Raw genomic sequence first — 22,544 nt, 5'->3', positions numbered from 1 at the left:
ATTTATTTATTTACTAACACTTCTCTTCATCTCAAAATTCGAACCCTCTCTTCCTCTTGGTGTTCGAATTTCTCTTCTTCTATTCTTCTATTCTTATACTCACATACAGGAATCTCTATACTGTGACATAGAGGATTCCATATTTTCTTTTCTGTTTTCTTCTTTTTCATATGAGCAGGAACAAGGATAAGAACATTCTTATTGAAGCTGATCCTAAACCTGAAAAGGACTCTGAAGAGGAAGCTAAGGGAAGCCAAAACACAACTCTCTGGAGAAAATTTGACAGAAATTTTTGAAAAAGAAGAAAACATGGCCGAAAATAATAACAATGCAAGGAAGATGCTTGGTGACTTTACTGCACCAAATTCCAATTTACATGGAAGAAGCATCTCAATTCCTGCCATTGGAGCAAACAACTTTGAGCTTAAACCTCAATTAGTTTCTCTGATGCAACAGAACTGCAAGTTTCATGGACTTCCATCTGAAGATCCTTTTCAGTTCTTAACTGAATTCTTGCAGATCTGTGATACTGTTAAGAACAATGGGGTTGATCCTAAGGTCTACAGGCTTATGCTTTTCCCATTTGCTATAAGAGACAGAGCTAGAATTTGGTTGGACTCTCAACCTAAAGACAGCCTGAACTCTTGGGATAAGCTGGTCACGGCTTTCTTAGCTAAGTTCTTTCCTCCTCAAAAGCTTAGCAAGCTTAGAGTGGATATTCAAACCTTCAGACAAAAGGAAGGTGAATCCCTCTATGAAGCTTGGGAGAGATACAAGGAACTGACCAAAAGGTGTCCTTCTGACATGCTTTCAGAATGGACCATCCTGGATATCTTCTATGATGGTCTGTCTGAACTATCTAAGATGTCATTGGACTATTCTGCAGGTGGATCCATTCACCTAAAGAAAACGCCTGCAGAAGCTCAAGAGCTCATTGACATGGTTGCAAATAACCAGTTCATGTACACTTCTGAAAGGAATCCTGTGAATAATGGGACGCCTATGAGGAAGGGAGTTCTTGAAATTGATACTCTAAATGCCATATTGACTCAGAATAAAATATTGACTCAACAAGTCAATATGATCTCTCAGAGTTTGAATGGATTGAAGGAATCATCCAACAGTACTAAAGAGGCATCTTCTGAAGAAGAAGCTTATGATCCTGAGAACCCTGCAATAGCAGAGGTGAATTACATGGGGGAACCCTATGGAAACACCTATAATTCCTCATGGAGAAATCATCCAAATTTCTCATGAAAGGATCAACAAAAGCCTCAGCAAGGCTTTAATAATGGTGGAAGAAACAGGTTTAGCAATAGCAAGCCTTTTCCATCATCCACTCAGCAAAAGACAGAGAGTTCTGAGCAGAATCCATCTAGCTTAGCAAGCATAGTCTCTGATCTATCTAAGGCCACTCTAAGTTTCATGAATGAAACAAGGTCCTCCATTAGAAATCTGGAGGCACAAGTGGGCCAGCTGAGTAAAAGAGTCACTGAAATCCCTCCTAGTACTCTCCCAAGCAATACAGAAGAAAATCTAAAGAGAGAGTGCAAGGCCATTAAATTAACCATCATGGCCAAACCTATAAGGGAGGGAGAGGACGTGAATCCCAGTGAGGAAGACCTCCTGGGATATCCAGTGATCAACAAGGAGTTTTCCTCTAAGGAACCAAAAGAATCTGAGGCTGATCTAGAGGCCATAGAGATTCTGTTGAACCCCCTTCTATCCTTCATGAGCTCTGATGAGTATTCTTCTTCTAAAGAGAATGAGGATGTTACTGAAGAGCAAGTTGCCAAGTACCTTGGTGCAATCATGAAGCTGAATGCCAAATTATTTGGTAATGAGACTTGGGAAGATGAACCTCCCTTGCTCATCAATGAACTGAGTGATCTGGATCAACTGACATTGCCTCAGAAGAAACAGGATCCTGGAAAGTTCTTAATACCTTGTACCATAGGCACCATGACCTTTGAGAAGGCTCTATGTGACCTTGGATCAGGGATAAACCTCATGCGACTCTCTGTAATGGAGAAACTGGGAATCTTTGAGGTGCAAGCTGCCAGAATCTCATTAGAGATGGCAGACAACTCAAGAAAATAGGCTTATGGACAAGTAGAGGACGTGCTAGTAAAGGTTGAAGGCCTTTACATCCCTGCTGATTTCATAATCCTGGATACTGGAAAGGATGAGGATGAATCCATCATCCTTGGAAGATCCTTCCTAGCCACAGCAAGAGCTGTGATTGATGTGGACAGAGGAGAATTGATCCTTCAACTGAATGAGGATAACCTTGTGTTTAAAACACAAGGATCTCCTTCTGTAACCATGGAGAGAAAGCATGAAAAGCTTCTCTCACTGCAGAGTTAACCAAAGCCCCCACAGTCAAACTCTAAGTTTGGTGTTGGGAGGCCACAACTAAACTCTAAGTTTGGTGTTGAACCCCCACATTCAAACTCTAAGTTTGGTGTTGGGAGGTTCCAACCTTGCTCTGATTATCTGTGAGGCTCCATGAGAGCTCACAGTCAAGCTATTGACATCAAAGAAGCGCTTGTTGGGAGGCAACCCAATGTTATCTAATTATATTTATTTTCCATTGCTATTTTATGTTTTCTTTAGGTTGATAATCATGTGAAGTCACAAAAATTACAAAAAAATCAAAAATAGAATGAAAAACAGCATTGAAAACAACACACCCTGGAGGAGAGCAGTCTGGCATTTAAACGCCAGAAACAAGCATCTGTCTGGCGTTTAACGCCAGAAACAGGCACCAAGCTGGCGTTTAACACCAGAAACAAGCATCTGCCTGGCGTTAAACACCAGAAACAAGCAACAATTGGGCGTTTAACGCCAGAAACAGGCAGCAATCTGGCGTTAAATGCCAGGATTGCACAGCAAGGGCGTTTTACACGCCTAATTGGAGTAGGGATGTTAAGTCCTTGGCCCCACTGGATCTGTGGACCCCACAGGATCCCCACCACTTATTCTCTCCTCTTCACACCTTTTCATAACTCTCTTCCACAAATACCCTTCACCAATCACCTCCATTACTCCTCCAAAACCATCATACAACCCACCTACACCCACCCACTCAAATTCAAACCATCACTCTTTTCTTTTCACACATCATTACCACCTAAACCCCCTTGGCCGAACCATTCACACACCTCCATCTTCTCCATCTCTTCTTCTTCTCATCCTTTCTTTCTTCTTTTGCTCGAGGACGAGCAAACATTTTAAGTTTGGTGTGGAAAAAGCATTGCTTTTTTTTTGTTTTTCCATAACCACTAATGCCTCAAGGGATGCACTCCCCTCCATAAAACTATTGGGAGCAAATCAACACTTCCCTAGGAGAATTAAGTTCCAACATGGGACAACTAAGGGTGGAGCACCAAGAGCACTCCATCATCCTCCATAAAATTAGAGAAGATCAAAGAGCTATGAGGGAGGAGCAACAAAGACAAGAAAGAGACATAGAGGAGCTCAAGAGCACCATTGGCCCTTCAAGAAGAGGAAGACGCCACCCTCACTAAGGTGGACTCATTCCTTAATCTCCTTGTTTATTTATTTTCCTGTTTTTCGATTTTTGAGCTTTATGTTTATTTATATTTGTGTCTTATTATATGATCATTAGTGTCTAAGTGTCTATGCCTTAAAGTTATGAATATGAATCCATCACCTCTCTTAAATGAAAAAATGTTTTAATTACAAAAGAACAAGAAGTACATGGTTTCGAATTCATCCTTGAAACTAGTTTAATTATTTTGATGTGGTGACAATACTTTTTGTTTTCTGAATGAATGCTTGAACAGTGCATATGTCTTTTGAAGTTGTTGTTTATGAATGTTAAATATGTTGGCTCTTGAAAGAATAAGGAAAAAGGAGACATGTTATTTGATAATCTGAAAAATCATAAAAATGATTCTTGAAGCAAGAAAAAGCAGTGAATACAAAAGCTTGCAAAAAAAAAAGAAAAGAAAATTGGCGAAAAAAATGAAAGAAAGAAAAAGAAAAAGCAAGCAGAAAAAGCCAAAAGCTCTTTAAACCAAAAGGCAAGAGCAAAAAGCCAATAGCCCTTAAAACCCAAAGGCAAGGGTAATAAAAAGGATTCAAGACTTTGAGCATCAGTGGATAGGAGGGCCTAAAGGGATAAAATCCTGGCCTAAGCGGCTAAACCAAGCTGTCCCTAACCATGTGCTTGTGGCGTGAAGGTGTCAAGTGAAAACTTGAGACTGAACGGTTAAAGTCAAGGTCCAAAGCAAAAATAAGAGTGTGCTTAAGAACCCTGGACACCTCTAATTGGGGACTTTAGCAAAGCTGAGTCACAATCTGAAAAGGTTCACCCAATTATGTGTCTGTGGCATTTATGTATCCGGTGGTAATACTGGAAAACAAAGTGCTTAGGGCCACGGACAAGACTCATAAAGTAGCTGTGTTCAAGAATCAACATACTGAACTAGGAGAATCAATAACACTATCTGAACTCTAAGTTCCTATAGATGCCTATCATTCTGAACCTCAATGGATAAAGCGAGATGCCAAAACTATTCAAGAGGTAAAAAGCTACAAGTCCTGCTCATCGAGAACCGACAGATGATTAGCCATGCGGTGACAGCGCATTGGACCATTTTCACAGAGAGGATGGGATGTAGCCATTGACAACGGTGATGCCCTACATAAAGCTTGCCATGGAAAGGAGTAGGAATGATTGGATGAAGACAGCAGGAAAGCAGAGGTTCAGAGGAACGAAAGCATCTCTATACGCTTATCTGAAATTCTCACCAATGAATTACATAAGTATCTCTATCCTAGTTATATTTTATTTATCTTTTACTTATCAATTCATAAAACCATTTGAATCCGCCTGACTGAGATTTACAAGGTGACCATAGCTTGCTTCAAGCCGACAATCTCCGTGGGATCGACCCTTACTCACGTAAGGTTTATCACTTGGACGACCCAGTGCACTTGCTGGTTAGTTGTGCGAAGTTGTGACAAAGAATTAAGATTATGAATGTGCGTATAAAGTTTTCAGCGTCGTTACCAAGGAATGGAACCGTCACGATTTCCGCGCACCAGAATTGTTTATTGCCTTTCCCTAATTGTTTATGCTATTTACTTGTTGTATGTATATTTGTCCCCTGTGTTCTGTGTTTGTTCTTTTTCTGTTTCACGACAACTTAGAGACAAAGACCCTAGGTTCCCCTTCTACCTTGCTGAGAACTCTAGCTTCTCACCCTTCTTTTCTTTCTTTTTCCTCTCCCCAGATGGGATCGGCAGAGGAGTCCGTTGAGTTTCGAGTTTTGGTACATTGCCCACGTTTCGATCCCGGCATGCAGTACGTGATCACTTTAGCTGAAGACCATTCCGGAAATTGACCTAGCTGACTTTTTACTCCTTTTGATGATCAGTAATATTACTTTCCCCTTGCTTTTGTAGTACTTTTAGAGGGGTAATACCTCTTAGTTGTTTGGTTCCAGTTTAGGAAACCTGTGTGAGGGTTGGGACTGACTTCCTCTTTTATATATGTATATATATCTTGGTGTATTTTTCGGTTTATGAAGGATGACATGTATCTCCAAACTTAACTCATGTGTATATTTGTATATACGTATATATGATATTTTCTGTTACCATGTATTTATTTGTGATATGGCTTTAAGTATTAACCTTGCGAGCAACTAAACAATTTTTCACGATAGAATAAGTTAATTACACTGAATTGGTAAATGCTTATATTAACATTTGCTTATGAAATCCGAGTCTAGAGCCAAGTAGGTCCGTACGACAAGTAACACTTAAACGATTGACATTGGTCATGACGTGTCAACGTTGAGGTGTTATAGAACCTCAGGTATATTTAGATCCAATCTATTATAAACCTGCTTAAACCCTTGCTAACTTAAGCATCGGAGTCCCTTGTAGGTACCACTCTCACCTTCCCACGAGAAATTCGAACAGTGGCACCTCGGCACTAACAGAAGTCAGACACTACTTCAGAAGGAATCTGGACCTCACGACCAAGCCTAAAAGCAACCCAATTTCAGGTAGCTCTCAGAACATTGGTGTCGTTGCTGGGGACCTGGAAGTCTACATCCACGTATGGCGGACAATCAGTATGAAAACAATCACACAGCATCTGAGTCAGAACTAGAGCCCCACAATGATGACTTGACACTAGCACTACCTCCACCTCGGGAGAGAACAAATGCCCCCACGGGGAAGGAACGTCAGGAAACCATCATCTGTGACGGATTCATTTGGAGATCCATCCACCTGAAGATGAAGAACCTCTGCATCTGACAGAGATATTAGGGTTAGTCCATGGCCATCACGACTGATTGGAACAACTCGAGCTAGAGGCTGAACGACAATGAGAAGCAGAAAGAGAATTACGAAAAGAAGTGCGACGACATAAAGAGCTGGAGGAAAATCTCTTGAAGTTAGAAGTCAACCTTCAAAGATGGAGCAATTGGGCAGATCAGGAGGAAAGCCCTCTTGGAGGGGAAGACCTATTTGTTGAAGAGATCATGCGAGCCTGGGTTCCCAGAAATTTCAAAACCCCCGACATGGATCTCTATGATGGAACGACCGACCCGAGGCACCACCTCTGTAATTTCAAAAGTCAGATGTATCTAGCGGATGCTTCTGATGCAAGTCGTTGCAAGGCCTTCCCGATAATTCTGACTAAAGCAGCAATAAAGTGGTTTGACAACTTACCACCCAGGTCGGTAACTTGTTTTGATGACTAGGAAAGGAAGTTCCTTACCCAATTCAGAAAGACAAAGTCAAGCATGCCCCAAGCCTGCTAGGGGTCAAGCAAGAAGTCAGAGAGACACTCTAAGATTATATAAAGAGATTCAATAAAGCCTGCTTGGAAATACAAAACTTACCTCCTAAAGCAGTAATAACGGGGTTGGTTAATGGCCTTAAAGAAATACCATTCTCCCAATCCATATCCAAGCGAAACTCGACTTTCTTGTATGAAGTACAAGAGCGGGCAGAAAAGTACATCAACATGGAGAAAAATTTTTGACTTAGAGAGCCTCCCCCAAGGCCCAACCTGTCCTACCAATCTCGGGACAAGGAGAAGGTAGTTAAGAAAAAGGAAGAGTACAACTCGAAAAAATCTCGAAGATACCATAACTATACCCTGCTTCGAGTTTCTCTTGTAGATGTTTACAAGGAGATATGTCACACCGAAAAGCTTCCACCTCCTCGACCCATCAAACACAAAATAGCTGAAAGCCAGACAAAATATTGCGAGTACCATAAGCTATACGGGTATTCTACTAATGATTGTTATGATTTAAATAACGTCGTAGAAAAGTTGGCTAGAGAAGGTCACCTAGAAAGGTACTTGGCTGAGAGATCGGACGATCAAAGAAAGAGGAAAAGAGATTATGATGACGAAGGACAGCGAGATCGACACCCGCAAACTCCTGAGAGGCATGTACACATGATAAATGGAGGAATCATAGGAGGAGGAATCTCAAAATCCTCACGTAAAAGACACCTTAAAGAGGTATACCAAGTCAAGAAAGACAATAGAAGTCCTGATTTACCGACAATCTCGTTCACCAAAGAAGATGCATAAGGGGTGATGCCCGGCCTTGATGATCCTGTAGTGATAACAATGATCCTTGCCAATGAAAATATTTATAGAACTTTGGTAGACCATGGGAGTTCGGCGGACATACTGTTTAAACCCGCTTTCGACAAGCTTGGGCTAGAAGAAAAGAATCTGAAGGCATACTTAGACAACCTTGTTGGGCTGGAAGACACACCGATCCGACCTCTTGGATTCATCTCGTTATATACCACCTTTGGTAAAGGCACGAGGTCAAGGACGTTAAGCATCGATTACATCATGGTCAACGTCATGTTCGCTTATAATGCCTTAATAGATCAGGCCAATTTAAACCGACTAGCGGCCATTGTCTTTACACCCCACTTATGTATGAAGTTCCCAACTGTGGAAGGAATAACTACCATAGAGGGAGATCAGAAGTTGGCAAGGAAATGTTACAATGAAAGCCTCAATTTAAAAGGTAGCACAAGTGGAAAAGAAGTCAACACCATTGAACTCGACGATGTTCGAACTCGAGGAAAACTACACCCCAACCTGAAGGGAAGATAGAAAAGGCACAAATCAGGGATCATGCAGAAAAACAACGAATATAGGGGCCGACCAGGAGGAAGGTCTAAAGGCATAACTCATTGATCTCTTGCAAAGGAACTCTGACCTCCTCTCCAAAAAAGCCTCCAATATGCTCGGTATAGACCCCGACCTCATGTCTCACAACCTCGCTGTTTACCCGGGCTCCCGATCCGTTCAGCGAAAGCATCGGAAGCTCGATCCCGAAAGGAAACAGCTCGTGGAAGAACAAGTGCAGAGCTTATTAGAAGCTGGATTCATAAGAGAGGTAAAGTATCCTTTGTGGCTGGCTAACGTAGTTCTGGTAAAAAAGCAGAATGAAAAATGGATGATGTGTATTTATTATATCGACCTCAACAAATCTTGTTCTAAGGATCCATACCCTCTCCCGAGCATCAACGTCGTGGTTGACTCAGCTTCAGGATATCGGTATCTGTCCTTTATGGATGCATACTCGGGATATAATCAAATTCCGATGTATAAATCAGACCAGGAAAAGACTTCTTTCATCACTATTAGGGCTAACTATGCTAGATACTAATGCCTTTTGGATTAAAGAACGCTGGAGCCATGGTGCACGAATTGTAAATCACACTTTTCACAACTCGTACCACTAACCAGCAAGTGCACTGGGTCGTCCAAGTAATACCTTACGTGAGTAAGGGTCGAATCCCACGGAGATTGTTAGCTTGAAACAATCTATGGTTATCTTGTAATTCTTAGTCAGGATATCAATTATAATTATCAGTTTGGATTGCGAAAAATAAAAGAGCATGAATTAAATACTTGTTATGCAGTAAAGGAGAATATGTTGGAGTTTTGGAGATGCTTTGTCTTCTGAATCTCTGCTTTTCTACTGTCATCTTCTTCACGCACGCAAGGTTCCTCCTATGGCAAGCTGTGTGTTGGTGGATCACCGTTGTCAATGGCTACCATCCGTCCTCTCAATGAAAATGGTTCAGGTGCGCTGTCACCGCATGACTAATCATCTGTCGGTTCTCACTCATGCTGGAATAGGATCCATTGATCCTTTTGCGTCTGTCACTACGCCCAACCCTTGTGAGTTTGAAGCTTGTCACAATCATTCAATCCCTGAATCCTACTCGGAATACCACAGACAAGGTTTAGACTTTTTGGATTCTCAAGAATGCTGCCAATGGATTCTAGCTTATACCACGAAGATTCTGATTAAGGAATCCAAGAGATACTCATTCAATTGAAGGTAGAACGGAGGTGGTTGTCAGGCACACGTTCATAGGTTGAGAATGGTGATGAATGTCACGGATCATCACTTCCATCATATTGAAGTGCGAAAGAACATCTTAGATAGAAACAAGCGTGTTTGAATAGAAAACAGAAATAATTGCATTAATTCATCGAGACACAGCAGAGCTCCTCACCCCCAACAATGGAGTTTAGAGACTTATGCCATCAAAGAGTACAAGGTTCAGATCTAAAAAATGTCATGAGGTCCAAAATAAATCTCTAAAAGTTGTTTAAATACTAAACTAGTAACCTAGGTTTACAGAAAATAAGTAAACTATGATAGATAGTGCAGAAATCCACTTTTGGGGCCCACTTGATGTGTGCTGGAGCTGAGACTTGAGCTTTATACGTGCCTAGGCTATTTCTAGAGTTAAACGCCAGGTTGTAACCTGTTTCTGGCGTTTAACTCCAACTTGTAACCTGTTTCTGGCGTTTAACGCCAGAATGCAACATAGAACTGGCGTTGAACGTCAGTTTACGTCGTTTATCCTTGAACAAAGTATAAACTATTATATATTGCTGGAAAGCCCTGGATGTCTACTTTCCAACGCAATTAAGAGCGTGCCAATTGGACTCCTGTAGCTCCAAAAAATCTATTCCGAATGCAGGGAGGTCAGAATCCAACAGCATCAGCAGTCCTTTTTCAGCCTGAATCAGATTTTTGCTCAGCTCCCTCAATTTCAGCCAGAAATTACCTGAAATCACAGAAAAACATACAAACTCATAGTAAAGTTTAGAAATATGATTTTTATTTAAAAACTAATAAAAATATAATAAAAAGTGACTAAAACATATTAAAAACTACCTAAAAACAATGCCAAAAAGCGTATAAATTATCTGCTCATCACAACACCAAACTTAAATTGTTTCTTGTCCCCAAGCAACTAAAAACAAAGTAGGATAAAAAGAAGAGAACATACAATGAATTCTAAAAACATCTATGAAGATCAGTCTTAATTAGATGAGCGGGGCTATTAGCTTTTTGCTTCTGAATAGTTTTGGCATCTCACTTTATCCTTTGAAGTTCAGAATGATTGGCATCTATAGGAACTCAGAATTCAGATAGTGTTATTGATTCTCCTAGTTCAGTATGTTTATTCTTGAATACAGCTACTTTATGAGTCTTGGCCGTGGCCCTAAGCACTTTGTTTTCCAGTATTACCACCAGATACATCAATGCCACAGCCACATAACTGGGTGAACCTTTTTATATTGTGACTCAGTTTTGCTAGAGCCCCCACTTAGAGGTGTCCAGGGTTCTTAAGCACAATCTTTTTTTTTTTTTGCTTTGGACTTCAACTTTAACCGCTCAGTCTCAAGTTTTCACTTGACACCTTCACGCCACAAGCACATGGTTAGGGACAGCTTGGTTTAGCCGCTTAGGCCAGGATTTTATTCCTTTAGGCCCTCCTATCCACTGATGCTCAAAGCCTTGGATCCTTTTTATTACCCTTGCCTTTTGGTTTTAAGGGCTATTGGCTTTTTGCTCTTGCCTTTTGGTTTAAAGAGCTTTTGGCTTTTTTTTTCTGCTTGCTTTTTCTCTCTTTTTTTTTCGCATTTTCTTTTCTGCAAGCTTTGTTCTTCACTGCTTTTTCTTGCTTCTAGAATCATTTTTATGATTTTTCAGATTATCAAATAACATGTCTCCTTTTTCATCATTCTTTCAAGAGCCAACAATTTTAACATTCATAAACAACAAATTCAAAAGACATATGCACTGTTCAAGCATTCATTCAGAAAACAAAAAGTATTGCCACCACATCAAAATAATTAAACTATTTTAAAAGTTGAAATTCATGTACTTCTTTTTCTTTTTCAGAAAACATTTTTCATTTAAGAAAGGTGATGGATTCATAGGACATTCATATCTTTAAGATATAGACACTTAGATACTAGTGATCATGTAATAAGACCCAAACATAAATAAACATAAAGCATAGTAAATGAAAAACAGAGAAATAAGAACAAGAAGATTAAGGAACGGGTCCACCTTAGTGAGGGTGGCGTCTTCCTCTTCTTGAAGAACCAATGGTGCTCTTGAGCTCCTCTATGTCTCTTCCTTGTCTTTGTTGCTCCTTTCTCATAGCTCTTTGATCTGCAGTCAAATGCTCTACCACTGAACTATGGACCGTTGAGATGAACCTCTCTATCTCTCATGACTCGGAGGTGGAAGCAACTGCCTTCCTTTTCCTTTTTCTAGAGGTTTCTCCGACCTTAGGTGCCATAAATGGTTATGGAAAAATAAAAAGCAACGCTTTTTTCCATACCAAACTTAAAAGGTTTGCTCGTCCTTGAGCAAAAGAAGATAGAAGGGAGTAGAAGGAGAAGTGGAGGAGAAGGAGGTGTGTGAATGGGTGGGTATGGGAGGAAAATAGTTTGAATTGGAATGGTGAGGTAAGTGGGGATCCTGTGGGGTCCACAGATCCTGAGGGGTCAAGAACTTAGCATCCCTGCTCCATTGAGGCATGCAAAACGCCCTTAGTATGCAATCCTGGCATTTAACGCCAGACTGCTGTTTGTTTCTAGCGTTAAATGCCAGCTTTTCCCCTTTCTTGGCGTTGAACACCAACTTGGTGCTTGTTTCTGGCGTTTAACGCCAGCTTGATGCTTCTTTCGGGCGTTAAACGCCAGCTTGTTGCTTCTTACTGGCGTTTAAACGCTAGTAAGCTCTTCCTCTAGGGTGAGCTATTTTTAATGCTGTTTCTCATTCTGTTTTTGATTTTTCAGTAGTTTTTGTGACTTCACATGATCATCAACCTACAGAAAACATAAAATAGCAATGGAAACTAAATAGATATAGTTAAATAATATTGGGTTGCCTCCCAACAAGCGCTTCTTTATTGTCTTTAGCTGGACTTTGGTGAGCTTTTAATCTAGCCTCAGCCTTGAGCACTCTTGCTCAACATTGCCTTCAAGATAATGCTTGATTCTCTGTCCATTAACAATGAACTTCTTATTAGAATCAATGTCTTGAAGCTCCACATAGCCATATGGTGACACACTTGTAATTACATATGGTCCCCTCCACCGGGATTTCAGTTTCCCGGGAAATAGCCTGAGCCTAGAGTTAAACAGCAGAACCTTCTGTTCTGGTTCAAAGACTCTAGATGACAGCTTTCTGTCATGCCACCTTTTTGCTTTCTCTTTGTAAAGCTTGGCATTTTTGAAAGCAGTGAGTCTGAATTCCTCTAGCTCATTCAGCTGGAGCAATCTTTTTTCTCCAGCTAATTTGGCATCAAAGTTTAGGAATCTGGTTGCCCAGTAGGCCTTATGCTCCAGTTCCATGGGCAGATGACAGGCCTTACCATACACAAGCTGGTATGGAGAGGTCCCTATAGTAGTCTTGAATGCTGTTCTGTAAGGCTACAGAGCATCATCCAAGCTTCTCGCCCAATCCTTTCTATGGGTACTTACAGTCCGTTCCAGGATTCTTTTTAGTTCTCTATTAGAGACTTCAGCTTGCCCGTTTGTCTGTGGATGATATGGAGTTGCCACCTTGTGACTAATTCTATACTGGACCATAGCAGAGTAAAGCTGTTTGTTGCAGAAGTGAGTGCCTCCATTACTAATTAGTGCTCTAGGGACACCAAACCTACTGAAGATATGTTTTTGGAGAAACTTTAGCACTGTCTTAGTATCATTAGTGGGTGTGGCAATGGCCTCTACCCATTTGGATACATAGTTGACTGCAACCAGAATAAGTGTTTGAGTATGATGGTGGGAAGGGCCCCATGAAGTCAATACCCCATACATCAAACAACTCAATCTCCAAGATTCCTTGTTGAGGTATGGCGTAACCATGAGGCAGATTACCAGCTCTCTGGCAGCTATCACAGTTACGTACAAACTCTCGGGAATCTCTATAGAGGGTAGGCCAGTAGAAGCCACATTGGAGGACCTTGGTGGCTGTTCGCTCACCTCCGAAATGGCCTCCATATTGTGACCCATGGCAATGCCATAAGATCTTCTGTGCTTCTTCTCTAGGCACACACCTTTGGATTGTTCCGTCTGCACATCTCTTAAAGAGATAGGGTTCATCCCACAAGTAGTACTTTGCATCAGTAATTATTTTTTTTGTTGTCTGCTGTACTCCTTGGGTATGAACCTTGCAGCTTTATAGTTTGCAATGTCTGCAAACCATGGCGTTTCCTGAATGACGAACAAATGCTCATCAGGAAAGATTTCAGAGATCTCAATAGAGGGAAAGGACGCCCCTTCTACTAGCTCTATCCGGGACAGATGATCAGCCACTTGGTTTTCTGTCCCTTTTCTGTCTCTTATTTCTATATCAAACTCTTGTAGAAGCAACACCCATCTTATGAGCCTGGGTTTTCAATCCTGCTTTGTAAGTAGATATTTAAGAGCAGCATGGTCAGGGTACACAATCACTTTTGATCCTACTAAGTATGATCTAAATTTGTCAATGGCATAAACCACTGTAAGCAATTCTTTTTCTGTGGTTGTGTAATTTTTCTGGGCATCATTTAAAACACGGCTAGCATAATAAATGACATGCAGAAGCTTGTTATGTCTCTGCCCCAATACTGCACCAATGACATGATCACTGGCATCACACATTAATTCAAATGGTAATGTCCACTCTGGTGCAGAAATAACTGGTGCTGTGACCAGCTTAGCTTTCAGGATTTCAAATGCCTGCAGGCACTCTGTGTCAAACACAAATGGTGTGTCAGCAGCTAGCAGGTTGCTCAGAGGTTTTGCAATTTTTGAAAAATCCTTTATAAACCTCCTATAGAATCCTGCATGTCCCAGAAAGCTTCTGATTGCCTTAACATTGGCAGGTGGTGGTAATTTTTCAATTACCTCTACCTTAGCTTGATCCACCTCTATTCCCTTGTTCGAAATCTTGTGCCCAAGGACAATCCCTTCAGTCACCATAAAGTGACATTTTCCCAGTTTAAAACCAGGTTAGTCTCTTGGCATCTTTTCAGAACCAGTGTCAGGTGATCAAGACAGGAGCTGAATGAGTCTCCATATACTGAGAAGTCATCCATGAAGACTTCCAGAAATTTTTCCACCATATCAGAGAAAATAGAGATCATGCATCTCTGAAAAGTTGCAGGTGCATTACACAGCCCAAATGGCATCCTTCTGTAGGCAAATACTCCAGATGGACATGTGAATACTGTTTTCTCTTGATCCTGGAGATCTACTGCAATTTGGTTGTAGCCTGAATAGCCATCTAAGAAGCAGTAAAAATCATGACCTGCTAGTCTTTCTAGCATCTGGTCTATGAATGGTAAAGGAAAATGATCCTTTCTGGTGACTGTATTGAGCCTTCTATAGTCAATACACATGCGCCACCCTGTAACTGTTCTTGTAGGAACCAGTTCATTTTTTTTATTATGAACCACTGTCATGCCTCCCTTTTTGGGGACAACATGGACAGGGCTCACCTAGGGGCTATCAGAAATAGGATAAATAATCCCAGCCTCCAGTAACTTGGTGACCTCTTTCTGCACCACTTCCTTCATGGCTGGATTTAGCCGCCTCTGTGGTTGAACCACTAGCTTAGCATCATCCTCCAATAGGATCTTGTGCATGCATCTAGCTGGGCTTATGCCCTTAAGGTCACATATGGACCACCCAAGAGCTATTTTGTGTGTCCTTAGCACTTGAAGTAGTACTTCCTCTTCCTGTGGATTTAAAGCAGAGCTTATGATCACTGGAAAAGTGTCACCTTCTCCCAGAAATGCATATTTCAGGGATGGTGGTAATGGTTTGAGCTCGGGTTTAAGAGGTTTTTCCTCTTCCTAAGGAAGTTTCAAAGGCTCTTTCAATTCCTCTGAATCCTCCAGATCAGGCTGAACATCTTTAAAGATGTCTTCCAGCTCTGATTCGAGACTCTCATCCATGTTGATCTCCTCAACCAAAGAGTCAATAAGATCAACTTCATGCAGTCTTTTGGTGTGTCTGGATGCTGCATGGCTTTGACAGCATTCAACTTAAACTCATCCTCATTGACTCTTAGGGTTACTTCCCTCTTTTGGACATCAATGAGAGTTCGTCCAGTTGCTAGAAAAGGTCTTCCTAGAATGAGAGTAGCACTCTTGTGCTCCTCCATTTCCAGCACTACAAAGTCAGTGGGAAAGGCGAATGGCCCAACCCTGACAATCATGTCTTCAATCACGCCTGATGGGTATTTAATGGAGCCATCAGCAAGTTGGAAACATATCCTGGTTGGTTTGACTTCTTCAGTTAAACCAAGCTTTCTGATAGTGGATGCAGGTATTAGGTTGATGCTTGCCCCAAGATCACATAAAGCTGTCTTGGTGCAATCACCCTCTAATATGCATGGTATCATAAAGCTCCCGGGATCTTTAAGCTTTTCTGGGAAGCTTTTTAGAATGACTGCACTGCATTCCTCAGTGAGGAGAACTCTTTCAGTTTCTCTCCAATCCTTCTTATGACTCAAGATCTCTTTCATGAACTTGGCATAAGAGGGTATTTGCTCAAGTGCCTCTGCAAACGGAATCTTTATTTCAAGAGTCCTGAGATAGTCTGCAAAGCGAGCAAATTGCTTATCCTACTCCTCTTGGCGGAGTTTTTGAGGATAAGGCATCTTGGCTTTGTATTCCTCAACCTTGGTTGCTGCAGGTTTATTTCCTACAGAGGAGGTTGGAGAAGTCTTTTTAGAGGGGTTGTTATCAGCATGTGTGTGTGTCTGATCCCTCACTGGCGTTTGAATGCCAGGGTTGGAAGCTGGATTGGCGTTGGACGTCAACTCTTTACCTGTTTCTCGCGTTTGAACGCCAGAACTGAGCTTCCATTGGGAGTTTAACGCCAACTCCTTGCCTGTTTGTGGCGTTTGAACGCTAGAACTGAGCATGGGTTGGGCATTTAATGCCAGCTCTTCACCCTTTTCTGGCGTTTGAGCGCCAGAATTATTCCTCTCTGGGCTCTTACTGTCCTCAGAGGGATTTTGGGTAGCAGTTTGTTCATTTCTTGGCTTCTTGCTGCTTTGAAGTGAGGTATTTAATGCTTTCCCACTTCTTAATTGAACTGCTTGGCACTCTTCTGTTATTTGTTTTGATAACTGCTGTTTTGTTTGCTTCAACTGTACTTCCATATTCATATTAGCCATTATTGTGTCTTGTAGTATCTCCTTGAATTTGGCTAGCTGTTTTGTTAGAAAATCTAATTACTGATTGAATTTAGTAACTTGTTCTGCAGGACTGAGTTCAGCAGTTACTGTTTTAGCCTCTTCTTTCATGGAAGACTCACTACTTAGGTACAGATGCTGATTTCTGGCAACTGTATCAATGAGCTATTGAGCTTCTTCAATTATCTTTCTCATGTGTATAGATCCACCAGCTGAGTGGTCCAAAGACATCTGAGCTTTCTCTGTAAGCCCATAATAGAAGATGTTTAACTGCACCCACTCTGAAAACATCTCAGAGGGGTATTTTCTTAGCATCTCTCTGTATCTCTCCCAGGCATCATAAAGAGATTCATTATCTCCTTGTTTAAAGCCTTGGATGTTCAGCCTTAGCTGTGTCATCCGTTTTGGAGGGAAATATTGATTCAGGAATTTTTCTGATAGCTGTTTCCATGTCCTTATGCTAGCCTTAGGTTGGTTATTTAACCACCTCTTAGCTTGGTCCTTTACAGCAAATGGAAACAGTAATAATCTGTAGACATCCTGATCTACTTCCTTATCATGTACTGTGTCAGCAATTTGTAAAAACTGTACCAGAAACTCTGTAGGTTCTTCTTGTGGAAGACCGGAATACTGGTAACTTTGCTGCACCATGATAATGAGCTGAGGATTCAACTCAAAACTACTGACTCCGATGGAGGGTATACAGATACTACTCCCATATGAAGCAGTAGTGGGGTTAGCATATGACCCTAGAGTCCTTCTGTACTGTTCATTTCCACTTAGGTCCATGATGGAGAAAGGGAGATGTTGTGAATTGCAAATAAAATATTTATTATTTTTTTTTTGAAAACCGAAATTAAAATAAAATAAAATAAAATAAATGAAAAATTGACTATAATTTCAAAAATTAGAAAAAAAAGAAATAAAAGAAAATTAAAAACTAAATTTAATTAATTAAAAAGATTTGAAAATGATGTGGGTGAGGATTTTCGAAAAAAATGAAGAGAGAGAAATTGGTTAGCAAGTTTTGAAAAAGATATGTCTTAAAATTAAAGATACTTGTAAGAAAATAAAATAAAATAAAAAAAAGAAAAGATATGAAAAAGATTTGATTTTAAGATTTGAGATTAGAAAAGATAAGATAAGCTAGGTAAGAGAAGATAAGGAATTTAAATTAAAAAGTTTTGAAATTTGAAATTTGAAATAAGATAAGATAAAATTTTGAAAAAGATATGATTTTTTTGAAAAAAAAATTTTGAATTTTGAAAATTTTAAAACTAAGATAAGATAAAATAGAAATTTAAAAAAAAAATCTGAATTTTTTTTTTTGAAAAAATTTCGAAATATTTGCTCAAAAATAGTTAGAGAAGATATTTTTTTTTATTTTTGAATTTTATGATGAAAAAGAAAAACACACAAAAGACACACAACTTAAAATTTTTTAGATCTAATGCTCCTTATTTTCGAAAATTTTAGAGGGAAAACACCAAGGAATACCAAACTTAAAAATTTTAAGATCAAAACACAAGGAAGACTCAAGAACACTTTGAAGACTCACAAGAACAACAAGAACATGAAGAAAGAACACTAAACTTAAAATTTTTAGAAAACCAGAATAAAATTTTTGAAAACTAAAGAAAAGTTAACAGGAGAACACCAAAATTAAAGTTTGGCACAAGATTTGTTCAAAGAAAAATTATTTTTGAAAAAATTTTTCAAAGAAGATAGCCAATTACCAAGAACATAAGCACAACGCTCTAGCCAATTGAGCTATAAATTTAACATGTTTTAATAAGGTATTTAATGTATAAAATATTTTATTTTTAATTTTTTTTGGATACTAATAATTCAAAAATGCACAAGAAAAATAAGAAAAATCACAAAACAAGAAAAACTAGAGATCAAACAAGGAAAATAAACAAGAACAACTTGAAGATTAAGAAAGAACAATGAACACAAATTCGAAAATTTAAAAGAAAATAAAAATATGCAATTAACACCAAATTTAAAATATGAAACTAAACTCAAACAGAAAAACTCAATTATCAGTTTATAAAATTTTCGAAAAATTTAAAAAGAAAAAAATAAGGATTTAAAAAAAAATTTCAACCAAAAACAATAATAGAAGACTCCAAACCAAAAAGAAAAAAATTTTCCTAATCTAAGCAACAAAATAAACCGTTAGTTGTCCAAACTCGAATAATCTCCGGCAACGGCGCCAAAAACTTGGTGCACGAATTGTAAATCACACTTTTCACAACTCGTACCACTAACCAGCAAGTGCACTGGGTCGTCCAAGTAATACCTTACGTGAGTAAAGGTCGAATCCCACGGAGATTGTTGGCTTGAAACAATCTATAGTTATCTTGTAATTCTTAGTCAGGATATCGATTATAATTATCAGTTTGGATTGCGAAAAATAAAAGAGTATGAATTAAATACTTGTTATGCAGTAATGGAGAATATGTTGGAGTTTTGGAGATGCTTTGTCTTCTGAATCTCTGCTTTCCTACTGTCATCTTCTTCACGCACGCAAGGTTCCTCCTATGGCAAGCTGTGTGTTGGTGGATCACCGTTGTCAATGGCTACCATCCATCCTCTCAATGAAAATGGTCCAGGTGCGCTGTCACCGCACGGCTAATCATCTGTCGGTTCTCACTCATGCTGGAATAGGATCCATTGATCCTTTTGCGTCTGTCACTACGCCCAACCCTTGTAAGTTTGAAGCTCGTCACAGTCATTCAATCCCTGAATCCTACTCGGAATACCACAGACAAGGTTTAGACTTTCCGGATTCTCAAGAATGCTGCCAATGGATTCTAGCTTATACCACGAAGATTCTGATTAAGGAATCCAAGAGATACTCATTCAATCGAAGGTAGAACAGAGGTGGTTGTCAGGAACGCGTTCATAGGTTGAGAATGGTGATGAATGTCACAGATCATCACTTCCATCATATTGAAGTGCGAATGAACATCTTAGATAGAAACAAGCGTGTTTGAATAGAAAACAGAAATAATTGCATTAATTCATCGAGACACAGCAGAGCTCCTCACCCCCAACAATGAAGTTTACAGACTCATGCCGTCAAAGAGTACAAGGTTCAGATCTAAAAAATGTCATAAGGTCCAAAATAAATCACTAAAAGTTGTTTAAATACTAAACTAGTAACCTAGGTTTACAGAAAATAAGTAAATATGATAGATAGTGCAGAAATCCACTTCTGGGGCCCACTTGGTGTGTGCTGGGGTTGAGACTTGAGCTTTACACGTGCCTAGACTGTTTCTAGAGTTAAACGCCAGGTTGTAACCTGTTTCTGGCGTTTAACTCCAACTTGTAACCTGTTTCTGGCGTTTAACGCCAGAATGCAACATGGAACTGGCGTTGAACGTCAGTTTACGCCATTTATCCTTGAACAAAGTATAAACTATTATATATTTCTGGAAAGCCCCGGATGTCTACTTTCCAACGCAATTAAGAGCGTGCCAATTGGACTTCTGTAGCTCCAAAAAATCTATTCCGAATGCAGGGAGGTCAGAATCCAACAGCATCAGCAGTCCTTTTTCAGCCTGAATCAGATTTTTGCTCAGCTCCCTCAATTTCAGCCAGAAATTACTTGAAATCACAGAAAAATACACAAAATCATAGTAAAGTCCAGAAATGTGATTTTTATTTAAAAACTAATAAAAATATAATAAAAAGTGACTAAAACATATTAAAAACTACCTAAAAACAATGCCAAAAAGCGTATAAATTATCCGCTCATCAAGCCACATACCAACACCTGATGAATAAGGAGTTCTCCTCCCACCTAGGAACACTCATGGCAATATATGTGGACGACATGCTTGTCAAGACCAAGGACGACCTTGCTTTTTTGTCCGATCTCTCCAAGGTATTCTCCATAATAAGGAATCATGGAATGAGATTGAACCAAATTATAGATGAAATATTAGGTTTCATGCTCACTCAAAGAGGCATAGATGCTAACCCAGATAAATGCACAATAATATTAGAGATGAAAATCCCAACTTGTCTCAAAGAAGTCTAACAACTAAATAGAAGGTTGCCATCATTGTCTAGGTTCTTGGCAGGGTCAGCATTGAAGTCTCTATCTTTGTACTCGATACTCAAAAAAAGGAACCAAATTGAATGGACCCAGGAATGCGAGCAAACCTTTCGGAATTTTAAAGCATTTCTAGTCCAACCCCCGATACTGACCCAACCTGTTGTAGGAGAAGAGCTTGTCCTCTACTTAGCAGTTGCGAGCCAAGCTATAGTCTTACCCCAGGTCCGAGAAGATATAAACGGATAGCAACCCATCTACTTCGTGAGCAAAGTCCTACAAGGGGCAGAACTAAACTATCAAAAGATAGAAAAGTTCGCATATGCTCTTATCCTCACCTCCAGAAGGCTCCGACCTGACTTTCAGGATCACACCATAAAAGTTTGAACTAATCAACCCATAAATCTTATTATGCAAATGACAGACATTGCAGAAAAGATGCTACAATGGGCTGTGGAACTGTCCGAGTTTGACTTGAGATATGAAACTCGGACAACAATCAAATCGCAGTATCTAGCCAACTTTGTGGCTAAATACACTGAAGGCCAAGAAAGTCCGACGACTTGGAACCTATATGTACATGGATCATCCAACAAAGCCGGAAGTGAAGAAGGAGTAGTGTTCCGAGGGTTACCTAAAACTGAAGGTCGATCTCGGATGAGATCTGCTGTGGGAAGCTATCGTGTCCGACTTGTTGGAGCTGGTGGTGCTGCTGATCCTTGATCACCGGAGGGGGGTGGTACCTGCAAGAGACTTCGATGCTTAAGTTAGCATGGGTTTTGAGCAGGTTTTTTGTGTAGAATCAGAGTATGAGTTATACCTGGGTACTCCAGTATATTTATAGTAGTGTGGAGTGACCTTCCTTTTGAGATAAGTTAGTTATCCTATCTTATCTTTGAGTGAAGTCATCTTATCTTTAAGGGAAACCGCCTTTATCTTTCTAGGCTTTGGCTGCCTTTAGATTGGGCTGTGTCCCTTCGTTTGGGCCTACTTGGGCCCTTATAGCAATTTGGCCGAGCTCTTTTGGGAAGAGGTCGGTTGCGACCAACCTTAAGAGGTCGATTGCTCTTGTCTTTAGTCAACCCGGGTCATATAGCTCGACCCAGGGTATGAACAGTGCCCCTGCTCGAGTTTGATCTTTCCCTTGAGGTCGTGTCTTTTAGATTTCGACCTCTTTTGGGGAAGTCATGCTCGAGCATTTTGTTTTTAGTTGATCTCTTATAGAACTTCTGTTAGGTTAACCTCCTGCTTTAAAATGTGAAGCGTTTCTTTCTTCCTTTATAAGCAGCGCGCATTTTTGTTTTCTTTGGAAACGTGCGAGGGTTTAATGCCCCTTAACTCCTCTTGCCATTTCCTTCTTTCCCTCTTTTTCATCTCATTTTGAATTTCAAAAGACTCGCTTTCAGTTACTTCTTCTCCTTTCTCTTCGCCCTTTGTTTTGTTATCCGCTGAGGTGCTCCTTTCATCTGTTTTCTTACGCCCCAAAGCCCTCTGTCTTCTCTGCTTGAGAGTGTTTTTACTGGTGCAGATTTTGATCATTGCTTCTTCCTTCGCGCTTGTTTCCCTCTTTCTTTACAGGTTGGTATTTCTTCCTTCATTTTTCATTTCGATGGTAGTCTTTATACTGTATGTCTGCGAAATTTTTGGTTTTCACCAAGTCTGTTTTGAAAAGCTTGATCCTTTCTGCCAAAGATTACATCTTTTTTATTTTTGATTAATGCTATGATTCCCTTTACAATCTTTTGTTTGAGGAAAATTCATTCTTTTTGGTGATCTCGCTTTTCATAGGGTTTTTGTTTGTCACTGTTTCTGTCTCTTTTTACCCTTGCATGTCATCTTCTTGTACACACTTGCTTTCCTTTGTTGAACTGTTGGTATGAAAGAGATTGTAGCTTTGATGATTTTTGCATGGTTTATTGATGATGGTGGTTTTC

General features: G+C 39.9%; 1 non-coding gene across 1 annotated transcript; it reads right to left on the bottom strand.

Annotated features, from left to right (window-relative positions):
* Positions 1-702: 702 nt before the first annotated feature.
* Positions 703-810, bottom strand: LOC112781784 (small nucleolar RNA R71). The gene has a single exon (XR_003192543.1). It is a non-coding gene; the product is annotated as a small nucleolar RNA R71 (small nucleolar RNA).
* Between the last annotated feature and the right edge of the window lie 21,734 nt (positions 811-22,544).

Source organism: Arachis hypogaea, chromosome 19 (genome assembly GCF_003086295.3).
Source record: "Arachis hypogaea cultivar Tifrunner chromosome 19, arahy.Tifrunner.gnm2.J5K5, whole genome shotgun sequence".
In the NCBI taxonomy this organism is placed as follows: Eukaryota; Viridiplantae; Streptophyta; class Magnoliopsida; order Fabales; family Fabaceae; genus Arachis; species Arachis hypogaea.
Note: the sequence above shows the minus strand (reverse complement) of the source record. Positions and strands in the feature narration are given on the sequence as shown.